We start from the raw sequence: 15,183 nt of genomic DNA, 5'->3' as shown, positions 1-15,183 counted from the left end.
TCATTTCTTCCTTACTCAATAGCAGAAGCAAAACTAACTGAATTCTGGACCTTTCATTCCATTAAATTTCTATAGGTGTTTTAAAGATACATTTATAAATGTCTTTGAATCATCTCCCCTCAAGAGATAGAGCTGGAATTAGTAATTTGTTAAGACTATGGCAGAAGTAATGGTATGTTACTTCCAAAATCAGGTTATAAAAAGACTGCAATTTCTGTCTTTGGTGCCCGCTGACACTCTCACCCACTCTTTTCTCTGAGAAAGTCATAACTTTCTCATAACTGGGTCATAACTCAGCTTTAGGGAGGGGAAAGCTAGCTGCCATTGACATAAGGTTCTAGTCAGACTGTAGAGACAGCCGTGAGTGGAGGCTGGCAACCCCATAAATGAAGTGGATATTCTCAGACCTGTCAGCAGCCATGATGAAAACAGAGTCTCTTCCTATGAAATCTCAAGATGACTGTTGCTCCAAACAACAGCTTGAATGCAGCTTAATGAGAGGTCCTGAGTCAGAATCACCCAACTAAACCACTCCCAGATTCCTGAAGCACCTAAATTGTGAGATATTGTTTGTTGTTTTAAGCCTCCTAGTTTGAGGTAACATGTTATTTAGTAATAGATGACTAATAAGATTCTAAATCTGTAGACTTTGAATAAAAATTTCTTGGAAACACTGAAGCTGAACCACATCTTCGGGGGAAAAAGGTCCGACACCATTGTTTTCAGCCTCAGTTGCTTCCCATACAGTTCAGAAGTAGGAAGTCATGTGGCTATATTTGGGATGTATCCTGCCTCAGCACAATGCTTTTATTGAGATCTTGGACAAATTACCAGCTCCATTCAAAATATTAAAGCTATAGATAGTCATCTTTTGGTCTTATTAAACTTCAAGGACTTTTATTGTTTCAATATTGGCAACAAATAGTCCCATAATTCTTCTTCCCTGTATTCCTAGAGAAAGGCCTGGATTAAAATTAATTCTTCAGAAAAAGCTACCTCTTATCAACCTGTCCACTGCTATATTGCTATGTGATAGAGAGATGCTGCCAAGATCCCCCTTCAAAGAAGGACTAGCTGCTCAGCTTCTAGCTGTCACCAACTTCCGGATTTATCTCACCTGCAGAAAGGCACGTTGTCTGAAGTCTTGCTCTGCCTTACTAAATCCACTTTGAGAGGCAACACTTGCTTCAGAATTACCTGCCAGGGTGGCTGAAGCTTTGTGGAACCTGCATCTGTTTCAGTCTTTTTCTTGCCACAATTCTACTTTCTCTCCTTCTTTTCACAGATGTTAATCCCTACTAAACATGTTTAATTCTGGAGAATCCAAACTTCAACACATAATGACATGGTTTTCCCTGTGGTTTGCCACTGCCTTGTGAAGCAAGTTTTCTCACTCTTGAAGTGATCATTCATAGTTTAATTCTAGAATTAAACTGTTCTGGGTAGTTAAGTTGTTTTCTTCCCATGAAAGCAAATTTGTTGCATTGGTCTTTGCATGTATGAAAACTGTGATGAATACTATCTATAATGTTGATGTCTCTTATAACTCCTAACTGATCATAGTATAAAAAGTGTACCATCCATTCAATCAGAACCTTTCCAGCCTCTCACCACTATAAGCATTGATTTCTTCTTCTCCTTTCTCATGAGACCAATACTTGTCAACCTGGGGAGCATTTTAAAAAATATTGATGACTGGATCCTACCCATAGAGATTTTCATTAAATTCGGTTGGCACAGGATCAGCATTTTATTTCAGAAAAACTCAATGCAGGTGTATGAGAGCTGGCTGCCAAAATCAGAAGAAACCTAAGCCTGAAGAAAAATGCAGAAAGATCCAGGATTGCACAAAGCATAATTTATTAGGGACTTACAGACAGAAACATGTCTTGGGTGGTAGCAGGACTGAAGGATACCTTCATCCCAAGGCAGTAGAAGTTTATGCACTAAACTAAATAAAGGTGAGCTGCAGCCAACCAGACTGGCCTTTTCCCAAAACTGCTAACATGTCCAAAATGAGTTAAGAAACAAACAGCCTGAGTGCTCACTTCAGCAGCACATGTATGCTAAAATTGGAACAATACAGAGATTAGCATGGCATCTTCACAAGGATGACATGCAAATTTGTGAAGCATTTCATTTTGTTTTGGTTTTTGTTGTTGTTGTTTTAAAGCTAGACATGGTGGCACAGGCTTGTAATCCCAGCACCCTGAGACTGAGGCAGGAGGATAGCAAATTCGAGGCTGACCTCAGCAATTTATCAAGGCCCTAAGCAACTTAGTGAGACCCTGCCTCAAAATAAAAAATAAACAAGTCTGGGGATGTAGCTCAGTGGAAAAATAACCCTGAGTTCAATCCTACATACACCCCCCTCCCAAAAAAAAAAAAAAGAAAGAAAGAGGGTGGTTGTGGGTATTATACACAAATTCAGATAATTATGTTAACAACTTTGTTTTATAGGGATTGAGATACGTGCCAGGGTTACCTGGCAGGCAGAATGGTGGCTATGACTAAAATAGCTGTAAAATAGCTGTTAAGCTGGATCCTTACATGTTTTTTAAAAAACTCCTTTTTAAAAAAAGACGATTCTAATGTACCAAGCTAGAAAACTGCTATACTATTCATTTTAGGATTTATGGCCCAGCAGTGTCCTGATACTTGTCTATCAGAATCTGAGGGACTTTTTAGCTATCCAGGAATGATAGACATAGTTGTGAAATTGGATCCAGCACCTGAAACAACTACTTGGATCTTTGTTTCTTATTCTCTTTGGGCCGCAGGCCATGTCTGTAGTGGAATGTGAGGCTCCAGCTAGTCCAGGTAACATCTTATCTTCCCAGGACCAACTTAGTCTAGTATATTCAAGTAGCAGTCTACTAGATTTGTGGTGTTATAGTTAGGCCTCATAGTATGGTTTCCATTTTGAGCATTTCAGGCTGTGTGGTTCTGGAGAATTAAATGACATATTAAAACATACTCAGTTGACTATTCTATCTCCCTTTTATAAGGACCCTTGTGATTACATTGGTCCCACAGGAAAATCTAGGGCAATCACCTCATCTCAGTATACTTAATCACATTGACAAAGTTCCTTTTGTCATGTAAGGTAACATATTTACAGTTTCCAGAGGTTAGGATATGGACATCTTTGAGGGATCATTATCCTAACTACCATAGTCCTCATATCTCTTATTCTTTTTAACATGATTTTCAATAGCTTCATAATAGTCTGTTATATGAATACATATGTATATATTTATTCATATGATGATGTATTATATGTATATGTGTGTATACATATATTTACAGACATAAATATGCATGTGTGCATGCACACATACACAGTTGTTTACTTAACCATATCAGTATTATTGAACATTTGGATTTTTTTTTCTTTTTTTGGCAATGCTGATAATACATTTCTTTTTGTTGTTGAATGTTATCCTGTTTTATGGATAAATCACATTTGAGTTACCCAGTGAGTTATAGTTGGCATTTATTTTAAATCATCTTTATTCTCCTGGTAAGTCATTTAGGATTTCAATATCCAGAATTTTGAAGGATTCCCCAAAAGAGCTTAAAGCATACTTCATTCCTGAGACAACTTCTATGCATACTAGAGAGATAGGACCAGTTCTATCATCAAGAAAAGTAGACACATACCATTAGTTGGATCAAATTAGAAAAAACTACATAAATATTTCAGACTGTTAGGCTTTTGGAGAACCATAGTTCTCATAATAAATGAGAGTTTTTGTTTGCTACCAAATTTGGTAGATGGTTGATTTTTGAAGTAATAATAAGCAAGTGGAATAACATTTTTTAAAATGTTGTTGCTTAAGTTTGGGACTACAAGTAATCTCTGAATTCTCAAGAGAGGTATTCATAAATTCAGATCATATTTGGCTTCCTGATACATTAAAAAAAAAGTGGGTTTTTACTATCTCTGGTGTCAGAGAACTCTAAGGTCAATTGCTATTCCATATCAAAAGAACATTTCCTATATTCTTATAGTAGAAATGTGAGTGCTGTCAAAGTAAAGGCTTTGACAGATTTTTGCCCTATTCTTCTTAGAATTCACACCCCAGTGACTCAGGATCTGTGGTGTGTAGTTGTAGTAGGGCAGCTGGCTGAATAAATGAGTAGTAAAAATGTTATTCCTCCATTCCTATGGTCCTCTGGGGACATTGTGCTCCTCCTGCCTCAGTAAGATGGTGGGTAAAAGCTAATTAGATTCAGATTTTCATTTTTTAAATATGAGAATACATTGTCTCCTTTTTTAAAAAAAAAAAATGAATTTCCAAAGATAGGGGCCAATCTTAGTTGGGCAAATGCCAGACTTATCTTGGGAAAAAAAACTTTTTGTATGTAAGATAACTAGAAACGTCTTCTAAATTTTTCTTACTTTTGTAATGGTTATAGAAGAAAAGGACAATCATAGAATGTATACCTCATGTGTTTTCTCCCTTAGAGAGAGAATGAAGAAATGCAGTATTTACTTGATTTCAAAGACATTGTTTTGTTGGGCTTCAGGCATATTTGGTTCTGAAAAGTAAAAGAATAAGACCCCTGTTGGAGCAGGAGTCCTGCTAGGCTTGTGGTCAGGTACAGAAGCAGTCTCCCCAGCAAGCTTAGACATCAGGCAGTACTGGTAACTTTATTCTAAAGGAAAACAAAACAAAAACAAAAAACAAGCTGGATACGGTGGTGCACACCGGTAATCCCAACAGCTTGGGAGGTTGAGGCAGGACAATTGCAAGTTCAAGGCTAACTTTAGCAGCCTAGCAAGGTCCTAAGCAACTTGGAAAGACCCTGTTTCAAAATGAAAAGTGTTAGGGGTGTGGCTCATTGATTAAGCACCTTTGGGTTAAATTGTTGGTCCTAAAAACAAACAAAAAATTTATTACAAAGGGCTCAGATTCTCACAACCTCATTAGATTTGGAAAAAGCACAGCACCTTTCTCACATGTCTAATTGGTGCTTTTCTGACTTGTACAGGCATTGAGTGTAGTAGAAAAGAATATTGCTGGGCTGGGGATGTGGCTCAAGCGGTAGCGCACTCGACTGAAAAGAATATTGCTTATAGAAAGAGCATTGTACTGGAAATTCAAGTTGAAGGAATTTGGAGTCTAGTTCTGAGACAAACCAGCTGTGTGGCCTTGAGTAAATCATTTTGTTTCTGTAAGCCTCAGTTTCTCTAATTGAAATCGGCTTAGTTATTCTTTAAAGATACCCCCCAGCTCAAAAATTCTTATTTTATTTCTGACAGACATGTGTTTTTAATAGTTCATAAGTGAAAGGTATTTGTGCCAAATACTTAATAAGAAAATCATGTAGCTTTTCTCCAATGTTCTGCTTTGTTTTTTTGAATTCTATTCAAGGTTTTTTTACTGGAATGGTAATGAAAATATTAAAACAAGCTTCTAACAGATATTTTCAAATGGAATAAAATGTTCACGAGTTCATCTTGGAAGGTTTAGACATATTTATATCTAGGGACTTTCAAGGACTTTGGTCAAGACCTCAAAAAATCATTGCCAAATATCTGTTTCTGTGACAACAGATGAGAAGGTTTAAACTCTTGATTATTTTCTTGATGTTGTAGAAAATCTAATAATACTATTTACCCCATTGATACTAACCAGCCCTAATTCCTAATGTACTTTTCTAATTCACAGTTTGGGGTGGGGGTCAGGGGTATAGAAGGGCTTTTGGAAGCCAGGATCACAAACTTTTCCCAGGATGTCTTGTCCAGTGTAGGCACTGAGATTTTTATTCTTAGTTTCTATACTTTTACTCTCACTTCTATGAAGTGATATGGCTATAAGAAAACACCCATGTCGATATTTTTAAGCCCTTTCTTTGGGACTGGCTGTAGATTGCAGAGAAAAATCTAATCTCCTGCCTGGGTGAGTAAAAGCTGTGTTGCCAATTCCTGATCTTTTCAGGGTTTCAACAGGACAAATTAGATTCTTTAGCTTTTTGTATGTCTGATTTACGATTCAGCTTTCTTGGATATACTAAAATCTGTATCACATCCTTCTGTTTTCTAGCTTTCAAAATTTTGTCATCATCTCTTCACAGGGTCTTTGTCCTTGTGGGTTTGTCTTTAAAAACAAAACAACTTTGCCATGGTTATGAGTTTTCAGAAGGGGTAGGAGTTAATTAGCCTATGTTTAATCTAATCACTAGAGTATTGGTTTCTCCTTTAGTTGGCTTTTCCTTTAGTGCAGTTCTTCCCTTTGCAGATTTTCATTGTTGTTTTTCGTTTCCTCCTCATGGAATATTTTGCCAAGAATGTTCTGTAGTGCAGGCTTTCTTGCTGTAAATTCTTTTAGCTTTTGCTTATCATGGAAGATTTTTATTTCATCATCAAATCTGAAGCTTAATTTTGCTGGAATAAGATTCTTGGTTGGCATCTTTTTTCTTTCAGAGCTTGGTATATGTTGTTCTAGGATCACCTGGTTTTGAGGGTCTGGATTGAAAAATCTGCTGAGATTCTAATTGGTCTTCCCTTATATGTAACCTGATTTCTCTGTCTTGTGGCCTTTAAAATTCTATCCTTATTCTGTATCCTAGGCATTTTCATTATAATGTGCCTTGGTGTAGATCTATTATAATTTTATACATTTGGTGTTTTATAGGCCTCTTGTATTTGATTTTCCAATTCATTCTTCATGCTTGGGAAATTTTCTGATGTTATTTCATTGAAGAGATTGTGCATTCCTTTGTTTTGAATCTCTGAGCCTTCCTCTATCCCAGTAAATCTTAGATTTTTTTTTTTTTTGATGTTATTCTATAATTCTTAGATGTTCTGTTCATGGTTTCTTACCAACTTCACTGTGAGGTCAACTTTCTTTTCAGGATTGTATATTTTGTCTTCATTGTCTGAGGTCTTGTCTTCCAAGTGATCTAGTCTGTTGGTGATGCTTTCTATTGAGGTTTTTGTTGTTGTTGTTATTGTTGTTGTTCTTTTCTTTTCTTTTTTTAGTGTAGTTGGACACATTTATTTATTTTTATGTGGTGTTGAGGATTGAACCCAGGGCCTCGAACACACTAAGCGAGCGCTATACTGCTGAGCCACAACCCCAGCCCCTCTATTGAGTTTTTTATTATTTCTTTCATTTTAAGAAATTCTGTTTATTTGTTTTTTTCAGAATTTCTGTCTCTTTCTTGAAGTAATCTCTTGCTACCTGTATTTGTTCTCTTTTCTGTTTGTTGGTGTGATCCATGGTTGCTTGTATTTGTTCTCTTATCTCTTTGTTAAGAAGTTCGGTTTTTAAGCATGCAGCTACCATAAACTGCTTCTTTACTATCATCCTTTTTCTGTCCACTTTTCTAGGAACTGAGCATTATTCAGTGATCATGTTGGGAATAGAACTTCCAGTTGGCCTTTGCCATCCTTATGCAATGAGCAAGATAAAATCAGCTCAGTTCTTCCTACTTATGTGATGATTCTAGGAAAGGGGAAGAAGAGAGCAAACCTTATGAACATTTGGCATTGCCCTAAGCCAAGGGACCTTTCTCTCATATTTGAAGGAAATAAGGATCTGAAATCCTTTGAAATCTTATTATTAACTGAAAGGACTCAGAACTTTTTTAGTTTCTTTATGAGCTTTGGACCTCTAAAGTATTAGTTTTGCCTTTCATGGTCAGGGTTCCTTTCTGAACTGCATTTTTTTTCCCTGTAGCTCTACAGTTCTGTAGGTATCTTGTTTTGTAAATGTTTATAGGATACATATCTTTATGTTCAGTTTTCTTTTTATTAAAACTCAAAGATGTCTTAAGAGTGTGCAGTCCTGATTTAGCTCACTCTTAAGCCAATGCTATCACAGAGTAGAAGTGGTCATTAGCGTCAGGATGATTCTGTTATTCTGCCTCTACCTATAGCTAACTGTAACCTGAGTCTTGTTTCCTGTGTGAGTCTTTCCTACAACTTCCCTAGACACAAGGACTTCAATTTGGAGTAAATTTGGATACATCTTGTTCCTTGAACTCTTTTTTTTAAAATATTTTTTAGTTGTAATTGACACAATTCCTTTATTTTATTTATTATTTATATGTGGTGCTGAGGATCAAACCCAGGACCTTGCACATGCTAGGTGAGTGCTTTACCCCTGAGCCACAATACCAACCCCCCTTGAATCCTTTGACATTTAAAAGTAATCTGTCGGGGCTGGGGATGTGGCTCAAGCGGTAGCGGTAACGTGCTCGCCTGGCATGTGTGCAGCCTGGGTTCGATCCTCAACACCACATACAAACAAAGATGTTGTGTCTGCCAAAAACTAAAAAATAAATATTAAAAATTCTCTCTCTCTCTCTCTCTCTCTCTCTCTCTCTCTCAAAAAAAAATAAATAAATAAATAAAAGTAATCTGCCAAAAACAGGCAGCTGCTGCTTTGGGAACATTTAACTTCAACAGACAATAAGATAATATTGTAGAAAATACCAAGGAATCCATAAAATTACTGGAACAAGTAAAAAGGATTCAGCAAGGTTACAGAATACAGCTCAATATACAAAAATTAGTTATATAGCATTGAATGACCTCAAAATTAAATTATAAGAAAACAATTCCATGTACAATTGCATCAAAAAGAAAAAAAATAGGAATAAATATGAAAGAAGAAGGGCAGGACATATGCTGAAAAACTACAAAACACTGCAAGAGAAATTACATAAAATATCAATATGTGGAAACACATCCATCTTCCTGGACTAGGAAACTCAGTATTGTTAAGAGGGCAACTCTCCCCAAACTAATCTATAGATTCAATACAAACTGCATCAGAATCCCAAGAGAATTTTTGCACAAATTGATGTGCTGATCCTAAAAGTTATATGGAAAGGCAGAAAACGTAGAATAGCCAAAACAGTTTTTAAAAAAAACAAAAAAACTCATCTGAGTCTGGTCAATTGATTTTTACCTGAAATATTAAGGCAACTCAGTGGGCTAAGGATAGTCTTTTACACAACTTGTGCTAGAAGGATTTGATACTCACATACAAAAAGATCAATTTAGAACCTTACTTCACTCCATATACAAAGATGAAAATAGAATACAAACATAACATATGTTAAGAGCTAAAACTGTAAAGGTTTTAAAAGAAAACCAGAACAAAAATCTGTGTGAACTTGAGTTAGGCAAAGACTTCTTAGATATAATACCAAACACATACTTCATAAAAGAAAAAAAATAAATATATTCTAAGACTTTAGCCAGACATGGTGACACATACCTGTAATCCCAGTAACTCAGGAGGCTGAAATAGGAGGACTGCAAGTTTAGTCAGGCTCAGCAGGTTAGTAAGACCCATAGCCACCTGTCTAAAAATAAGAAAAGACTGGGAATACATAGCTCGATGGTAAGGTGCCCCTGGGTGCAATTCCCAGTACCAAAAAAAAAAAAATTAAACTTTGAACCTCAAAAGATAGTTTTAAGAAAACAAAAAGATAAGAACTTACAGTCTAATAAGATGACTAACAACTCAATTTCAAAATGGGCAAAAGAATTTAATGGCCTTTTTGCCAAAAAAAAAGATATATAAATTGCTAAGAAGGAAATGAAAAGATTCTCAACATCAGTAGTTATAGGGAAATGTAAATAAGAGCCATGATGAGATTCTACCTCATACCCACTAGAAAGACTATGTATTTTTTTTTTTTTAATGCAGGAAAACTTTTTACAGAAACAAATCTGTAGAGACAAGAGGGCAGATAAGTGACTGCCAGAGAGAGTGAGAAAAGGGGACTAATTGATTACAAATGGTCATGTGAAGTTGTTTTTTGTTTGTTTGTTTGTTTTTGTTACCAGGGATTGAACCCAGAGGGTGCTAAGCCACATCCATATATATATATATATATATATATATATATATATATATATATATATATATATATTGTTGTCAATCGACCTTGTTTTATTTATTTATATTCGATGCTGAGAATCAAACCCAGTGCCTCAACACATGCTAGGCAAGTGCTCTACCACTGAGCCACAACCCTAGCCCCTGTTTTGAAACACCGTCTCCCTAAATTGCTTAGGGCCTGGCTAAGTAGCTGAGGCTGGCCTCAAACTTGCAATCTTCCTGCCTTAGTCTCCCGAGTTACTGGGACTACAGGCATGTGCCACCACGCCCAGCTTAATGTAAGATTTTACATGAATAATAGAAGTGTTGGATCTAGATGTAATGATAGTTGTTCAGCTTTGTACATTTTCTAGAAATCACTAACTTGTATGCCTAAAACAGGTCAACTTTATGGTATGTAAATTATACTTCAATAAGGGTGTTTTCTTTTTTAAGACCAAGTTATCTGTTGAATTCAGAACATGGGTATTCTACAAAATAGATGACTTATTCTAACAGATCAGTGGCTTGGTGGGGGAATAACAGAAATTTTTTAAAAATGAAATAACCAAATTCTGTGTGAGACCTTAAGTGGATCCTGATTCAAACAACCAACTGTAAAAGGACAAATCTGAAATGGAGATTGGATATTAGATGACATTATGAAATCATTGATAATTTCATTAGGTATGGTATTGACATAATGATTATATTTTAATGTCCAATCTTATCAGTTAGAAATGTATATTCCTCATACTGAAGTATTTATAGATAAAACGTTAAATCTGGCTGAGTGCAGTGTTGCAAGCCTATAATCCCAGTGGCTTGGGAGGCTGAGACAGGAGGATCACAAGTTCAAAACCAACCCTAGCAATAGCAAGGGGATAAGTAACTTGGTGAGACCGTCTCTATATAAAATACAAAATAGAGCTGAGCGTGTGACTCAGTGGTTAAGTGCCCCTGAGTTCAATTCCTGTTCCCCCCCCCCCGCAAAAAAAAAAAGTTATATCTGGAGTTTGCTTTAAAATACTGTATTAGGGGGTGGGATATAGCTCAGTGGTAAAATACTTGCCTACCATGCATGAGGCCCTGGGTTCTATCTCCAGTAGTGCAAAAATAAACAAACTATATTAGTTTGCCAGTATTGCTACAGCAAAGTACCACAAACTGAGTAGTTTAGAGCAACAGAAATGTATTGTCTATGGTTCTTAAGGCAAGAAGTCCAAAATATCAGCAGGGCTGGTTACTTCTTGACAGGGAGACTGTTCCATGCCTCTCTCCTAGCTTCTAGAAACTTTAGGTATCTTTGGCTTATAAATGGCATTCTCCCTGAATCTTAATATTGTCTTCCCTCTGTGTGTCTGTATTTGTGTCCAAATTCCCTTTTTTATAAGGACACCAGTTACATTGAATTGTGCCCCTTTAATGACTTTATCTTAGCTTGATCATCTGCAAAGACCGTATATCCAAATAATATTTCACACTCACAGATACTGAGGGATATAGGACCCCAACATCTTTTAGGGACAGATACAATTCAACCATAATTAAACTATAGTAAAAAATTTAAAAGGTTGATACAATGTTAATTGTTGAATCTGGTTGATGAGTACATAAAAATTTATCTCTCATTTTGTGTATGTTTGAAATTTTCCTTACTAAAAATTATTCTAAACCAGTTGGATGGCACATGCCTATAATCCCAACAACTTGGGAGCCCGAGGCAGAAGTTCAAGGCCAGCCTGAGCAAATAAAAAATAAAAAGGGCTGGGGATATAGCTTCCATGGTAAAGTGCCCCTGGTTCAATCCCCAGTACCAAAAAAAAAAAAAAAATTAAGTGTACGTGATAAAGCAGCAGAGACTCAATTCACAATTTCTATAGCCATGTCTTTAGTGTTCTTCACAGTAACCAAAAGGTGAAAGCAACTTTTTTATCAACAAATGCATTATAAACAAAATGTGGTATATACTATATACATATAACAAAATATAATGCAGTCTTAAAGAGGAAGTTTTGATAACTGCTACAAAATGAACCATAAAGACACTTTGCTAAGTGAAATAAGCCAGACAGAAAAGGACAAATATTGTATGATTTCTCTTTTAAGAGGTACCTAAAGTATTCAAATTTATAGAGAAGAGATTGTTGAATGGGGGCAGGAGTAAATGGGGAAACTGGAGTTTAATGAGGGTAGAGTTTCAGTTGGAGAAGATGAATAAGTTCTGTAGATGGGTATTTGTGATGGTTGCACAATGTAAGTGTACTTATGCCACAGAACTGTATACTTGAAAATGATAAATTTTATGTTAAATATAGTTTACTACAAAAGGAAAGAGGGAGGCAAGAAGAAAGAAAAGAGCAGGAAATTCTGTTTTTTAAGGAATAATGAGAAAAATTGCTATAAAAACTATAAAGTGCACTGTGGAAGAGACCAGGTCTATCTTGTTGTCTCTTTATTCTAGTTGAATGCCTGTTGCAGTTTGGGTCATCAGTAAATGTTATAGAATGTGTTTTCAGTGTTAGATTCCTAAGTATGTTGAATTTCAAAAATCATTGTTCGGAAGGAGTTTTATCTTCTTTTTTGTTTTAATGTTTTTAGTTGTAGGTGGACACAATACCTTTATTTTATTCGTTTATTTTTTAATGTGGTGCTGAGGATCAAACCCAGTGCCTGACGTGTGCTAGGCAAGCACTCTACCACTAAGCTACAACCTCAGCCCCGAATTTTATCTTCTTCAATAGACAGTACTATGTACATTTGAAAAGAACAAATAATGATAAGATCCCAATCTATTCCAGGAGCCATTGTTTTAGTATGATTTAAAATAGGAGGAGGAGGGCTGGAGATATAGCTCAGTTGGTAGAGGGCTTCCTCACATGCACAAGGCCCTGGGTTCAATCCCTAGCACCAAAAAAAAACAAAAAAAAACCAAAACAGCAGTAAAATAGGGGGAGAGCTAGCTCAGTGACATAGTTCTTGCCTAACATGTGTGAGGCGCTATTTTCGACTCTTAGCACTGCATACAGAAATAAACAAAATTAAATACAAAATAGGGCTGGGGATGTGGCACAGTAATCGAGTTCAAACAAAATAAAATAAACAAAACAAAGGCATGCTATCCATCTACAACTACAAAAAAAAAATTAAAAATAAGTGGAGAATGAAGGATTCCTGGAGGAAGTAGATACAAGCTGATCCTGAAAGAAAAAAAAAATGCCCAGGATATAAGGAGGCAGAATAAAAGAGTAGACAAAAGACCTAGAGGACAAAATGGGAAGAGTAAAGGAAGTGGGAAATAAGACAGTTGCCTCTATAGAGAAAAGGGGGGCTAGTGGAGCCAGTGCCCTGTACATACCTACTTCACTTCACCCATTGTCACACTGCAAGAGCATTAGAGCTTCATGGACCTTTCACAGTCAAAGGAGGTGGATTACAGAGTCTCAGGAGAATTTTGGATAAGGTGAAATTCACAATAGACATTGAAACACATGGAGGGAAAAGAGATTGTGGAGCTGATTGCCTTACAGGAAAGGAAAGGAAAGTACCACATCAACTGAGAAATATGGCCCCAGCTGAGCTCAGAATGAAATCTTCACTATACACTGGAAATGCTGTATGCAGACATGGGTGCTCATGTACAGCTGGTTATGAGACTGCCAAAGCCAGGACTCTGTGTGGCACTGAGGGCAGGTATAGATATTCCATTATGTAATAGGCTAAGAACTTTCATGAAGTTTTGGGGTTTTTTTGTTTGTTTGTTTGTTTGTTTGTTTTTTGTTTTTTTTGGTACTGAGGCTTAAACCCAGGGGTACTTTACCACTGAGCCACATCCTGCCCTTTTTAATTGTTATTTTGAGAAGGGTCTCACTAAGTTGCTTAGGGCCTCACCAGATTGCTGAAACTGGCCTCCAACTTGCAATCCTCCTACTTCAGCCTCCCAAGTCTCTAGGATTACAGGCATGCTCCACAAGGTTCTAGGTTTGATCCTTAATACTACAAAATTAAATAGGTAAATGCCATTGATCTTTGTGTGAAATTGTAAATGCTTATTGTTTGATGCTTCCCAATATTTATTTCACAAACAGTGGTATTATTCTAAAGTAATATCACTGTTAAAAAATATTTGGGGAGGGGGCTGGGGTTGTGGCCCAGCAGTAGAGCGCTCACCTCACATGTGCAAGGCCCTTGGTTCGATCCTCAGCACCACATAAACATAAATAAATAAAACAAAGATGTTGTGATCAACTACAACTAAAAAATAAATATTTAATAAAAATATTTGTGGGACTGGGGCTCACTGGTAGTGCACTTGCCTGGCATGTATGAGGCACTGGGTTCAATTCTCAGCACCACATATAAATAAATAAAATAAAGGCCTATCAAAACTAAAATAATATTAAAAAAAATATTTGTGATAAGTGTTGGTGAGGATATGGGGGAAGAGGCACAATCATACATTGCTGGTGGGACTGCAAGTTGGTGTAACCAATCTGGAAGGCAGTATGGAGATTCTTTGGAAAACTTGGAATGGAACCACCATTTGACCTAGCTATCCCACTCCTTGGTCTGTACCCAAAGGACTTAAAATCAGCATACTATAGTGACACAGCCACATCGATGTTCATAGCACTCAATTCACAATAGCTAAACTGTGGAACCTACTTAAATGCCCTTCAATAGATGAATGGATAAAGAAACTGTGGTACATATACACAGTGGAATATTACTCAGCATTAAAAGAGAATAAAATTGTGGCATTTGCAGTTAAATGGATGGAGTTGGAGAATAATCATGCTAAGTGAAGTAAGCCAATCTCAAAAAACCAAAGGCCAAATATTTTATCTGATAAGTGGATGCTGATCCATAATGGTGGGGAGGGTGGGATGGAGGAAGTTTGATTGAGCAAAGTGGAGAGAGAGGTGCAGAGGGGTATGGGGGCAGGAAAAATGGTGGAATGAGATGGACGTAATTACCCTAGGTACATATATGCCTACACACATGGTGTGACGCTACATCATGCACAACAAGAGAAGTGAGAAATTGTACAATGAATAAGAATGCATTCTACTGTCATATATACCTAATTAAAATTAATTAATTAATTAAAAAATATTTATGTGTGTATGTATGGTACTGAGGATTGAACCCAAGGTGCTCTATATCCCAGCCCTTTTTTTAAAATTTTATTTGGAGACAGGGTCTCACTAAGTTGCCCCAGCTGACTTCAGACTTGTGGTCCTCCTGCCTCAGCCTCCTGAGTAGCTGGGATGACAGGTGTGTGCCACTGTGCCAGGTTAGAAATGAATTTTTAATTGTTATTTTAATTATTTGA

At 36.6% G+C, this 15,183-nt stretch overlaps 1 protein-coding gene and 1 non-coding gene across 4 annotated transcripts in view; both read left to right on the top strand.

The window, feature by feature from the left end:
* Window positions 1–15,183, top strand: part of Eif2b3 (eukaryotic translation initiation factor 2B subunit gamma) — a 106,748-nt gene that overhangs the window by 52,916 nt on the left and 38,649 nt on the right. The gene's annotated exons all lie outside the window — the stretch shown is intronic.
* LOC114094552 (U6 spliceosomal RNA) lies at window positions 2,041–2,146 on the top strand. Its single transcript, XR_003583062.1, has one exon. It is a non-coding gene; the product is annotated as a U6 spliceosomal RNA (small nuclear RNA).

This window comes from Marmota flaviventris, chromosome 10, assembly GCF_047511675.1.
Source record: "Marmota flaviventris isolate mMarFla1 chromosome 10, mMarFla1.hap1, whole genome shotgun sequence".
Taxonomy (NCBI): Eukaryota; Metazoa; Chordata; class Mammalia; order Rodentia; family Sciuridae; genus Marmota; species Marmota flaviventris.
The sequence above is the reverse complement of the archived record's forward strand: the minus strand, read 5'-3'. Positions and strand labels throughout refer to the sequence as shown.